This window comes from Hippopotamus amphibius, chromosome 15 (genome assembly GCF_030028045.1).
Source record: "Hippopotamus amphibius kiboko isolate mHipAmp2 chromosome 15, mHipAmp2.hap2, whole genome shotgun sequence".
Taxonomy (NCBI): Eukaryota; Metazoa; Chordata; class Mammalia; order Artiodactyla; family Hippopotamidae; genus Hippopotamus; species Hippopotamus amphibius.
This window is the reverse complement of record NC_080200.1, coordinates 19,757,659-19,770,270: the sequence shown is the minus strand read 5'-3', so window position 1 is coordinate 19,770,270 and position 12,612 is coordinate 19,757,659. Positions and strand designations below refer to the sequence as shown.

The following is a 12,612-nucleotide window of genomic DNA, read 5'->3' as shown; positions in this document are numbered from 1 at the left end:
ATATATAGTGGATGATATTGTCCATTGACTGTTCATTTTGTTTATGACAATCTTTAGAATGGTGATATGTTCTATTTAGAACAATGGAAAAAGTCATAGATGTAGGCAGCACTTAGAGTTCTCAAGAAGGAAGAGAGAGATAATTCAATAAGAAAACATAAAACAGGTTAATTAATGCTTCACCTCAATGGATAATTCCCATTATACGTTGACACCAGTATTTGATACTTCAATGAGTAGATGTACAGCTTGAAAAAATGTCATGCCTAATAATACAAAGTGTAATTTAAAGTTTACTTCATTATACTCAATGTCATTTCTGACTTGGAAGTGATATTAAGTCAATCTATTTATTGCAATTTGTGTTTCTGTGTAGATTACACTGGCAGACATGCATGTGATAATCAGTTTTGCCAATGACTGTGGTAGAAAATGTGGACATAAAGCCAAATAAGATAACAGGATCCTAATTAGGAAAATAAACTCAGTGATATGTTGTAAAACACACTAGTATTTGAAAGTCTACAATATCAGGAACACCAGTTAAGGATGTGACACACAAAGGAATGTTGGACATAGAAGTAAAAAACTGTAGTCTCAGATTTTACCCTCCGAGCGTGTTATAAAAATGGCCTAGTTGTCAAGTTTTCTTTTTTCAATTGGAATGATACCTGGGGTGACATTTGTCATTTGAGAAAAAATTATTTCTAATAAATCCAAGCAGTTGCATGAGTAAATGGGAATTTCCAATTTTTTGATATCAAAGTTTGGGAATAAAGTAGGAAAAACAGGAAGAAAAAAAAAGAAGGGAAAACTGTTAGCTATCTGAGAGAGAAGATAGTTTAATAAAGTGAATAATTAAATTGTGTAGAGTAGTTGAAAAAATGACAAGTCTAGGAAATAAATGAAAGAGCAAGTTCTACTTCCACAATCTGATTAAAGAATCACAAATACTGACTCTGATGCTTTGAACCCTCCAGTCATGCGCAATTCTCCAGGCTCAGAATAACTGACCTTTTTAGACTCACCATCCCAAAGAATCTTTTCAGAGCCTCCTTTATGTCTTTGTTCCTTAGACTGTAGATGAAGGGGTTCAGCATGGGTGTACACCACAGTGTACATCACTGAGGCTGTTTTACTTGACTGTGAGCTATGGGTAGCAGCAGAGCTAAGATACACTCCTAGGCTTGTACAAAAATATAAGGAGACAATTGAGAGGTGAGATGCACAGGTAGAAAATGCTTTATACTTTCCTTGAGCTGATGAGATTCCATGTATAGAGGAAACTATCTTAGAGTAAGAGTAAAGGATACCAGCCAGGGGACCACCACCCAGCAGAACACTTTCAAAATACATCAGCATGTTATTAAGAAATGTGTCAGAACAGGCCAGTTGGATCATTTCACTGAGGTCACAAAAAAAGTGGGGGATTTCCACATCTGTGCAAAAGGAAAGCTGTAACACCATTAAGCTTTGTAACAAGGAGTTCATGATACACACGATCCAGGACACCAGAACCAGCCATCCACAGAGCCTGGGGTTCATGATGACTGTGTAGTGCAGGGGGTGGCAGATGGCCACAAACCGGTCATAGGCCATCACAGTCAGGAGAAAGATGTCCAACACTGCAGAGAGTAGGGAAAAATAAATTTGTGTTATGCAGCCTTCATAGGTTATAACATTGTTCTGTGTCTGGATGTTCCACAGCATCTTTGGGATGATGGTGGAGGTGAAACAGATGTCTACAAAGGACAGGTTGGAGAGGAAGAAGTACATGGGTGTGTGGAGGTGGGAGTCTGAGCTGACGATCAGGATGATGAGCAGGTTCCCAAACACAGTGGTCAAGTACATGGAGAGGAAAAGTCCGAATATGAAGGGCTGCAGTTCTGCTTCCTCTGAAAATCCCAGAAGAAGAAATTCTGAATTTTGTGTATCATTACCTGCTTCCATGTGGTTGAGGTGACTTCCAGGAAAGAAGGAAATAATATTACTAATATTCACACAAACTTGCATTATACACACAATTAAAATGCCACAGTTATATTTTGCAGTCAAGAAACTAATTTTAATATTTTGTGTATGGATCTGATTTTCTTTAGTGGATCTTCAGTGCCACCTTGGACACAAGTTTTGTTGCAATAAGCTTTTTCCTTAAGAGGTCATGTATTCTACAGTTTTAAGAAGAAATTCTTCATACATTTCAGGAATGTAAATTGATGTTTGACCATATTTTACTTACTGTCTAGTCAATAGCTTAATGTGCTAAAGAGCAAAAATCCTTACATTTCAAAGGTGGACAAAAATATATAAGCAAAGAATAAAATTACATACCATTTCAGATGGTGACACACGTTATGAAGAAATATGAAGCAGGTAAAAATAAGCTAGTGAATAGTACACTCAATTTTTCATGTGTATTTAGACAAGACCTGAAAACAAGGTGATGTTTGAACAGTGACTTCAAGTAAAAGAGGGAGAGAGATGAAAGATTATGTGTGGAAGTGTGTGCCTGGCAGCAGGAATGGACAGGACTCAAATGAAATCAGAAATGAAAGAGGAGATGTTACAACAGATACCAGAGAAATGCAAAGAATCGCAAAAGAACTTATGAACAATTGTATGCCAACAAGTTGGAAAAACTGGAAAAAATAGATACACTTCTAGAAAAAATTCAATCTACCACAACTAAATCATTATGAAAGGGAAAATCTGAAGCTACCAATTACTACTAAGGAGATTGAATAACCTCCCAACAAACAAATTTTTCAGGATGAGTTCGCTTCACTGGTGAATTCTACCACACATTAAAAAGGAAATAATACCAATCTTCACAAAGTATTCAAAAATAGAAGAGGAGGAAACTGTTTCAAATTCATATTATAAGGCCAGCATTACTCTAATACCAAAACTAGACAAGAGTTCCACAAGAAAGAAAATTACAGACCAACAACCCTGATGAACATATATACAAAAATCCTTATAAAACCTTAGGAAACTTAATTCAAGAATACATAAAAAGGACCATATGTCATGATCAAGTGGGATGCATGTTTCAACATCTGTGAATCAATCAACGTGATAAACCACATTAGTAAAATGAAGATTAAAAATCATATGATCATATCAATAGATGCAGAAAAAGCATTGGACAAAATCCAACATCTCTTTATGATAAAAACTCTTAACAAATTGGGTATAGAAGGAACAAACCTCAACATAATACAGGCCACATAATACAAGCCCACAGCTAATGTTATATTCAGTGAAGAAAAACTGAACTCCTTTCCTCTACGATGATCAAAAACAAGAAAACAAGGGTGTCTATCCTCACCACTTTAAAAGTTCAGGGTAAGATCTATTTATTTTTCCTGTTTTATTGAAAAATAATTGGCATACATCACTGTATAAGTTTAAGGCACAGAACATGAAGTTTTAATTTATATATATTGTGGAATGATTACCACAGTAGGTTAAGCTAATATCCATCTCCTCATATAGATATAATACAAAGAAAAGAATAAGGAAAAGAAAAAAGAAAAATAAGATTTCTTCTAGTGATGATAACTCATAAAATTTACTCTCAACAATTTTCCTATATATTGTACAGCAGTGTTAGCTATGGTTAGCTATAGTGACATTACAGCTAGGACTCACTTACCTTATAACAGGAAGTTTGTGTTCTGATATCCTTTCTCTATTTTCCCCAGCCTCAACCCTCTGCTTCTGATAACCACAAGTCTGTTTTATTTTTCTATGAGTTATTTGCTGCCTTTGTTTTTCTTTTTTTCTTTTATTTTTTTTAGATTCTATGTTTGAGTGAGAACATACAGTATTTGTCTCTCTCTGTTTGACTTCTCACTTAGCATAATGCCTTCATGGTCTCCATTCATGCTGCCATAAATTATAGAATTTGCTAGTTTTTTTACGGCTAAGTGGTATTCCATTGCGTACATTCACAACAGTGTCTTTATCCATTCACCCAGCCATGAACAGTTAGGTTGTTTCCATGTCTTAGCCACTGTGAATAATGTTGCTATGAACATGAGGGTACAGATAACTTTCAAGATTGTGATTTTGTTTCTTTAGATATATTCCCAGAGTTAGAGTGGCTGGATCATATGTTATTTCTATTTTTATTATTCTGTCTGTCCTCCATACTTTTTCCCATACTGACTGTCCCGATTTACAGTCCTTCTAAATGTGCACAACTGTTCCCTTTAATCCACACAAATGACAACATTTTTTAACTATAGTCTTTTTGGAGATAACCATTATAACAACTGTGAGGCAATATCTCATGGTGTTTTTAATTTCCCTAATGACTAGTGATGTTGAACATTTTTTCAAAAACCTGTTGGACTTTCATATATCTTCTTTGGTGCAATGTCTAATCAAGTCCATTTTTAAATTGGGTTATTATCTTTTTTTTTTTACCTATTGAGTTGTATGAGTTATTTATATATTTTTGATATTAATCCCTTGTCATATCATATTTTTTGCAATTTTTCATCCCTTATATTGTATTTTCTCTTGCTGCTCTTATTCAAAATAGTTTTGGAAGTTCTAGTCAGAGAAATAGTTCAAAAAAAAGATAAAATGTATTTAAATTGGAAGGAAGTTAAACTGTCACCATTTGTGGACGACATAATTTTATGTTGAGAAAACTTTAAAGATGCCACAAGAAAAAAGCTGTTAAACATAAATAAATTCAGTAAATTGTAGAACAAAAAATCAATTGCAAATCTGTTGCAATTCTATACATTAACCACAAACTATTAAATGTAGGTATTAAGAAATAATCCCATTTACAATTGCATCAAAAGAATAAAATACCTAGGAATAAATTTAACTGGGGAGGCATAAGACCTGCACACTGAAAAATTTAAGATATTAATGAAAGAAATTGGAGAAGACACAGATAAATGGAAAGATATACACTGCTCATAATTGAAAGAATCAATATTATTAAATATTAAATTAATATTATTAAAATGTCTACACTACCCAAAGAAACCTACAGGTTCAATACAATTCCCATCAATGGGAAAGAATAAAAAAGCTATGCCTTTTAAGTTTAGCCATAAAAAGTAATGAAATATTGCTATTTGTGACGGCATGCAAGGACCTTGACTGTTTCAAGTAAAAAATTCAAACAAAGACAAATACTGTATAATCTCACTTACATGTGGAATCTAAAACAGCAACAAAAACCACAGACTAAGCAACAACAACAATAAAACAAGCTTATAGAAACAGAGAAAATATTGGTGGTTTCCAGAGACAAATGCTGAGTAAATTGGGTAAAGGGAGTCAAAAGATGCAAACTTACAGTTACTCAAAATGTCATTGGCATACAGTATTTGTTTTTCTCTGACTTCACTTTGTATGACAGGCTCTAGGTCCATCCACCTCAGTACAAATAATTCAATTGTCTTCCATTTTATGGCTGAGTAATATCCCATTGTGTATATGTGTCACATCTTCTTTATCCATTAATCTGTCGATGGACATTTAGGTTGATTCCATGTCCTGGCTATTGTAAATAATGCTGCAATGAACATTGTGGTACATGTAACGTTTTGAATTATAGTTTTCTCCCGGTATATGCTCAGTAGTGGGATTTCTGGGTCATATAGTAGTTCTATTTTCAGCTTTTTAAAGGAACCTCCATACTGTTCTCCATAGTGGATGTGTCAATTTACAGTCCCACCAAAAGTTCAAGAGCGTTCCCTTTTCTCCACATCCTCTCTATCATTTATTGTTTCTGGATTTTTGAGGATGGCCATTCTGAGCTGTGTGAGTTGAGATATATATATATATATATATATATATACATGGAATCTAGAAAAATGGTAGTGACAAACCTAGTGGCAGGGCAGGTATAGAGATGCAGATGTAGAGAATGGACCTGAGGACACAGGGAGGGAAGGGGAAGATGGCACATAGTGAGAGAATAGCACTGACATATATACACAATCAAATGTAAAATAGATAGCTAGTGGGAAGCTGCTGCAGAGCACACAGTGATCAGCTCAGTGCTTCATGAAGCCCTAAAGGGGTGGGCTAGGGAGGGTCGGAGGGAGGCTCAAGAGGGAAGGGATACGGGGATATATGTATACATAAAGCTGATTCACTTTGTTGTACAGCAGAAACTAACACAATACTGTAAAGCAATTATATTCCAACAAAGGTGAAAAAATTAAAAAAAGTAAAAATAAAAAATAAAAGGATAAAAACACAAGTCATTGGGACGTAAGGTAAAGCATAGAGTTTACAGTTTATCATAGTTGTACATTTCAAATTCATGTTTGCTTTTTGGAACTGTCTGGAATTTTTTGAAATATTTCTGATCTGTGGTTGGGTGAATCCACAGGTATGGAACCCACAGATATGGAGAGACAAAAGTACTAACATAGGAGTATAGGATACACTAGATAAATGTATTCCATATTCTGAGATTGAGACCCATTAGGGTTTCAGACTCTGGTTTGTAAGAATTAAATAGAACAGAATCAAACAACCAGGGGGTATCATGCATAGTAAGGGTCTATGAAAAATTGTTTTGTGGCTCTCTTTGTTCAGTGCATGTGAGTGTGCATGTGTGTGCATATGTTTTGTTCTTCAACGTTTTGTGAGCAAGCATGTTGGCTCACAAAATAAAGGCATGGATTTAATCCATAGTCAAAAACATCTAGAATCCACTGCAGTAAAGGCAATAATAGTTTAAAAAGGGAAGTCCTACTAATGAAGGAAAAGAAACACAAATGGAGAGCTCAACAGCGGAGCCAGGTTGCAGAGAGAACAGGCAGCCGTGTGGGTGCCAAATTCACCTCAGTCTCAAGGAAAAACGCAGCAACTGGACCTTTATTGCTCCACTTGCCTCTTCACAGTATGCACCTCATGCCCCCAATCTAACTGTGATTCCTGTACCTATCCATGCTTATTTGGCCACAGTTTTAAACAGAAAATTAAAAAAAAAAATGGCCCTTCTCTCGTTTTATTTTGTGGCATTATTTTCTTTTATGACTGAGCTTTGGCTTTGATCTCTGTTTTGTCATATCTCATGGAGAAACTCTAGACCTTGTTCTGTTCCTGATCAACATACAGAGGCTTACCCACCATAAAATCATACAGAGACCATGAAAATTTAAATTTTAATGCATGCTTTATCTCTGAGGACATTATATCACATTAATTCATTTATATTATTATAATAGACATTTTCCATTATGATTTAAAATCCAAATGTGCAGATGAAACCTCATATTTTTTTCCATTTTGTGTTTTTAAAGTGTGTGCATTTAATATAAAAATATTAAGGTAATGAAAATTCATAAAATAAAAACAGTAAGGAAAATATAAAACTAGGAAAGACTATTGGATGGAAACAATTGTATGAAATGATATTTAATAAAAATCTAAGACTGACATTAAAAAACATATAAATATAATTTTAATCACATTACGTGTCTCTAATTAAAGATTATAATGGCAAAGACCTCTAAATAAAAAAATATAAGCATACAATTTTTAGAAAGCAGAAGCAGTATCTAAAATTATACTTTCTATCAACACAAATATAAACAATTCCAATGTGCTTATGAAAATAGAGGCAGTAGTTAATTGAACGCAAAAGAATGTCATCCACAAGAAGTGAGAAATTGATTGCTATTTTTTAAAACATCTAACCTCAAAAAGAAAAAAAAACTACTAATACAGAAAAATAGATGTGAAATAAGAACACAACACATATAAAAGTTATTATGCAAAGGATGCAGAAAAACTTTCTATGTACAAAATGTAGTATGCGAGGGCATGGCTTGATTAACTAATAGAACTGACCACACGAAATGTATACACTTTCACACATTCCCCCAACACATCTGTGTGTGTGTATATATATATATATATATATATATATATATACACACACACAGGCAATTCTTATATATATATATACACATACATATATATATAAGAATTGGCACCAAACAGTAAAGTTAGTGGAAAAATCTTTTTTTTTTCCTGAAAGTATGGAATGAAAAACAATATTTAAAGACTTAGACCCTCGTATATAAACTGTGCAAAGAACTTTCACATTCAATTTCAATAGAGAATGCAAATGTGCAACAATCCCCCCCAAAAAATGCAGACTCAACACTAATGAAATAACTGCAAGAAAATGTATCTAGTATTCTTCTTCAGAGTAATTAAATGCATTTTTTCTTGTTAATATACAACATGAGAGAAGATTCTGTTAATATACAACATGGATGTCTCATGAACTGCTCTTGCAGGGTAATATCTACCTCCTTTGATCTGGATCTTTTTAATGAATATAGAACATGCTCAAATATACCACAACTTAGAAATTTAAAAAATACTCTTAATTTCTTGCATAGCCCTTCATACATAATACTGTACATTCCTCTTCCTCTGAACAATAAAACTCACATATGTTTTAATTTTACTGGAACCATTTTATTTGTCTCACTTATTTTACGGTGTCATCAAATTACACCTCCATTCTCGTCACTTAATTGTCAACTGGCATTGCAGATTCAAAGAGACACATCCTTATTAACATATTAAATAAATCAGTTCTACATAATGAGTTAACTATGAATACAAACACAATAATCTCTCATTCCTGGGCTAGGCTGATTGTATCTTAGGTGACTTCAGATAAAAGCTCAAAGGTTTCATTTACTTTGAATCTTTCCTGGATTACCTTCTGGACTTGCAGACTTAGCTGGATGGGGTCTCTGATAGGGAGGTTGCTTATGGAAGTCTGAGTTACTGTTTGGATTTTTGATGATGAGGACTGAAGATCTGTCACCAAAAAAGACTGCAGAGCATGGAGAAACACTGAACCCTGATCCAGACTTATAACTCCAAATCAACTACCCCACCCTGTCTAGGTTAGGGATGCAAACATTAAGGGACTACACAGCAGGGGAGATATTAATAGCTCTATACCTGCTCATTAGGCACATTTTCCTCCCATTATTCCAACTGCTAAGTACATGATTTCCCTTTGGGCCTCTGGAATAGACAGAAATGCACTTTTTCCCAATGATACTCTGGTCTCCCAAGAGACCAGGTTTGAGGTCAAGTGAATCCAGTTTTTATTAATACATGTCCTTGATTTTGACTGTTTTTCAGAGGTATAACCTCAACCACCTTATCCCAACCCTGAATTAATATCTTTTCCAAAGACTGAGACTAAGGTACCTTTCAGGACCAGGTCATTTTGATCCTTAAAAGATTAATTTGTGGTGGGTACACAGCCCTTTTATCCTCAGAAAATTGTTCTTTCCTTCTTCAACCATGGAGAAAACTGTGCTCCTTTGATATGTAATCTTGGGCACCATATTCTCTGGCTTCTTGATACATTTGTCCAAAAAATTAGGGATTTCATACTTTATCACAAGTTAAGAGCTGTCATTTAGTACTTCACTACAAATGGTGTGTTAATTTTAAAAGTTACATTTAGATATTTTGATACTATTAACCTGATCTTAGCTTCTTATAGGCATTGTCTGATTTAACTTTTAGAAAAAAAAAAAATATCATGCTAGGAGGTAATATTATTATGAGCATCTTTCCACATTGCAGAAATGTGTTTAAAGAATTTAATGATCTGCCTGAAGGTTCAAACTGAGTAAGAAAATGACCTTAATTGGAATTCTGTCAGGATGCTTCCAGTTTTCAAACTGTAGGCCAATTTCAGCCAGAGATCACTTCGCCCCGGGGATGTTTGTCAATGTCTGAAGGAATGCTGCTAAACACCTACAATACTCAATATAATAAATTTCCAGCCCCCAGTGTCAACACAAGAAGGTGAGAAAGCCTATTCTAGGCCAGCATTTCCCCAACTTCAATGTACATAGGAATCACCCATGGTTGTAGCTGTAACGCAGATTCTGATTCATCAGGTCTTGGTGGGCCCAGATATCCTGAAAATTAAAAATATCTTCTGGGTGATGTTGATGGTACAGATCTTAGTCTGTGGATCACTCTGAGTAGTGAGGCTATGGGCCTGTGCTACTCATGTGCAGATAGTCTTAGAACATCTGTGTAAAAACTCATATTTGCATGTCATTTTGAATGAATAGTATATTCACTCATTCCAGAGACTGTGATAACTTCATTGTTCAACTAGACAAGGACACCACAAAAAAGAAAATGACAGGTCAATCACACTGATGGATATAGATGAAAAAATCCTCAACAAAATACTAGCAAGCCAAATTTGATCATACACAATGACCAAGTGAGATTTACCCCAGGGATGCAAGGATGGTTAAATATCCAAAGATCAATCAATGTGATACTTCAAATTAATAAACTGAAGAATAAAAATCATAAGATCATCTGAATAGATGCAGAATAAATTTTGACAAAATTCAACATTAATTTACAATAAAAACTGTCAAGAAAGTGGGTATAAAGGAAGATACCTCAACATAGTATAGGCCATATATGACAAAACTTCAGCCAACATTATACTCAATGGTGAAAAGCTAAAAGCATTTCTTTTAAGATCAGGAACAAGGCAAAGCATTTTTACCACTTTTATTCAACACAATATTGGAAATCCTAGCCAAAACAATCAAATAAGAAAGAGAAATAAAAATAATCCAACTGGAAAGGAAGAAGTAAACTGTCACTGTTTGCAGTTGACATGATGTTATCTAGAGAAAATCCTAAAGACAACACCAAAAAGTGATTAGAACAAATAAATAAATTCAGAAAAGTTTCAGGATACAAAGTAATATACAGAAACATGTTGGATTTCTATATGCTAATAACACACTATCAGAAAGAGAAATTAAGAAAAAATACAATTCAGAGTCACATCAAAATGTAAAATACCTAGAAGTAAGTCTAACCAAAGTGGTAAAAGACTTTAATTTTGAAAATTATAACTTTCATGAAATAAATTGAAAGTGACACAAACAAATGGAAAAATATACAATGCTCAGGGAATGAAATAATATTGTTAATATGACTATACTACCCAATGCAATCTACAGATTCAATGTAATCTCTATCAAAATAGCAAAGGCCCCCATTTTTCTTTTTTTCTTTTTTCTTTTTGTTTTACTGAACTAGAACAAATAATTCTAAAAGTTGTCTGTCAAAACAAAAGAACCCAAATAGCCAAAGCCATATTGAGAAAGAAGAACAAAGCTGGAGCTATCACATTATCTGATAACATATATTACAAGGCTGCAGTAATTAAAACAGTATGGTACTTGCTCAGAAATAGACATATAGATCAGTGGGACAGAACAGAGAGCTCACAAAGAAATCAATGTTTATGTGGTCAACTAATCTATGAAAAAGGCAGCAATAATATACAATCATGAAAAGACAACCTCTTGAATATGTGGTGCTGGGAAAACTGGATAGCTACCCGCAAAAGAATCTAACTAGAATACTTTCTCACAACTTGTACCACAACAAACTCAAAACAGATTAAAGAATTAACTGTAAGACCTGAAACCATAAAACTACTAGGATGAAACATAGGCAATTCACTCTTTGACACTGGTAGCAATGTATATATTTTTTGGACCTGTATTCTCAGGTAAGACAAACAAAAGCAAAAAGAAACAGATGGGACTGCTTCAAACTCAAAAACTTTAGCACAGTGAAGAAAATTATCAACTAACCAAAAAGGCAGCCTACTGAATGGGAAAAGATCATTGCAAATGACATATCCAACAGGGATTAGTATTCAAAATATATAAAGTATGTGACAACATCAAAAAAATTATAATGTGGGCAGAGAAATGAATAGATATATTTTCCAAAGAAAACATATCAATGTGCAACACACATATAAAAAAGATGTTCTATATCACTATTTATAAGTTAAATGCAAATTAAAAACCACAATGTGTTCTACCTCACAATTATCAGAATGGCTATCATTAAGAGACAAGAAATAAGTGTTGGTGAGGACCAGGCATAAGAGTTGTCCACTTGGTCAGCTGAAATCATTGGGGATCCATATGAGTGTATAAGCTTATTTTTTTGGGGGGGGTACCTGTGAGCTGTAGAGAGGCCTAGGGAGATCACAGACATGGCTTCCCCTCAGCTTTTTCCCCTACAAGCTCCTCCATAGCCTCTAAATATGAGAGTGAGAAAAAAATTATCTACAGTCTGATTATATTAAAACTTCTGTAAATTCTAAAGCCAGAATGCAGATAATTTTGGACCCACCCTCCTATGGGATGTATGTAAAACCTGCACCTCAGGCTGAAGCTCCAGGAAACGTGAATGGGCCTTTTTCACAGGAACACTTGAGGAAATGTTTTATTCTACTTTCTTCGTTGTGCCCTGGGGGTGGCAACCTGAAAAGAACTGTTTCTCTGAGTATTTCAGTCCTTGGGCCCAGAAACACAGGCCTCCTTGCCACCAGTGCGAGGTACTCAAGGGGTGACCTTTGTGTGTACCATGTGTGCCTGCTGCAGGCAGTGGGGCTGAAGAGGAGTCCAGGACTGGTGTCAGTTGGCCAGTGGTAGGTGGGGGAGAAGCAGGAGCATAGAATGTTGGAAAAGCCCACCTGAAATAGGTCCAGGTGTAAGGACATGAGCAGAA

General features: G+C 34.7%; 1 pseudogene; it reads right to left on the bottom strand.

Annotated features, from left to right (window-relative positions):
* Positions 1-944: 944 nt before the first annotated feature.
* Positions 945-1,968, bottom strand: LOC130836316 (putative olfactory receptor 7A2; annotated as a pseudogene).
* Positions 1,969-12,612: the final 10,644 nt, after the last annotated feature.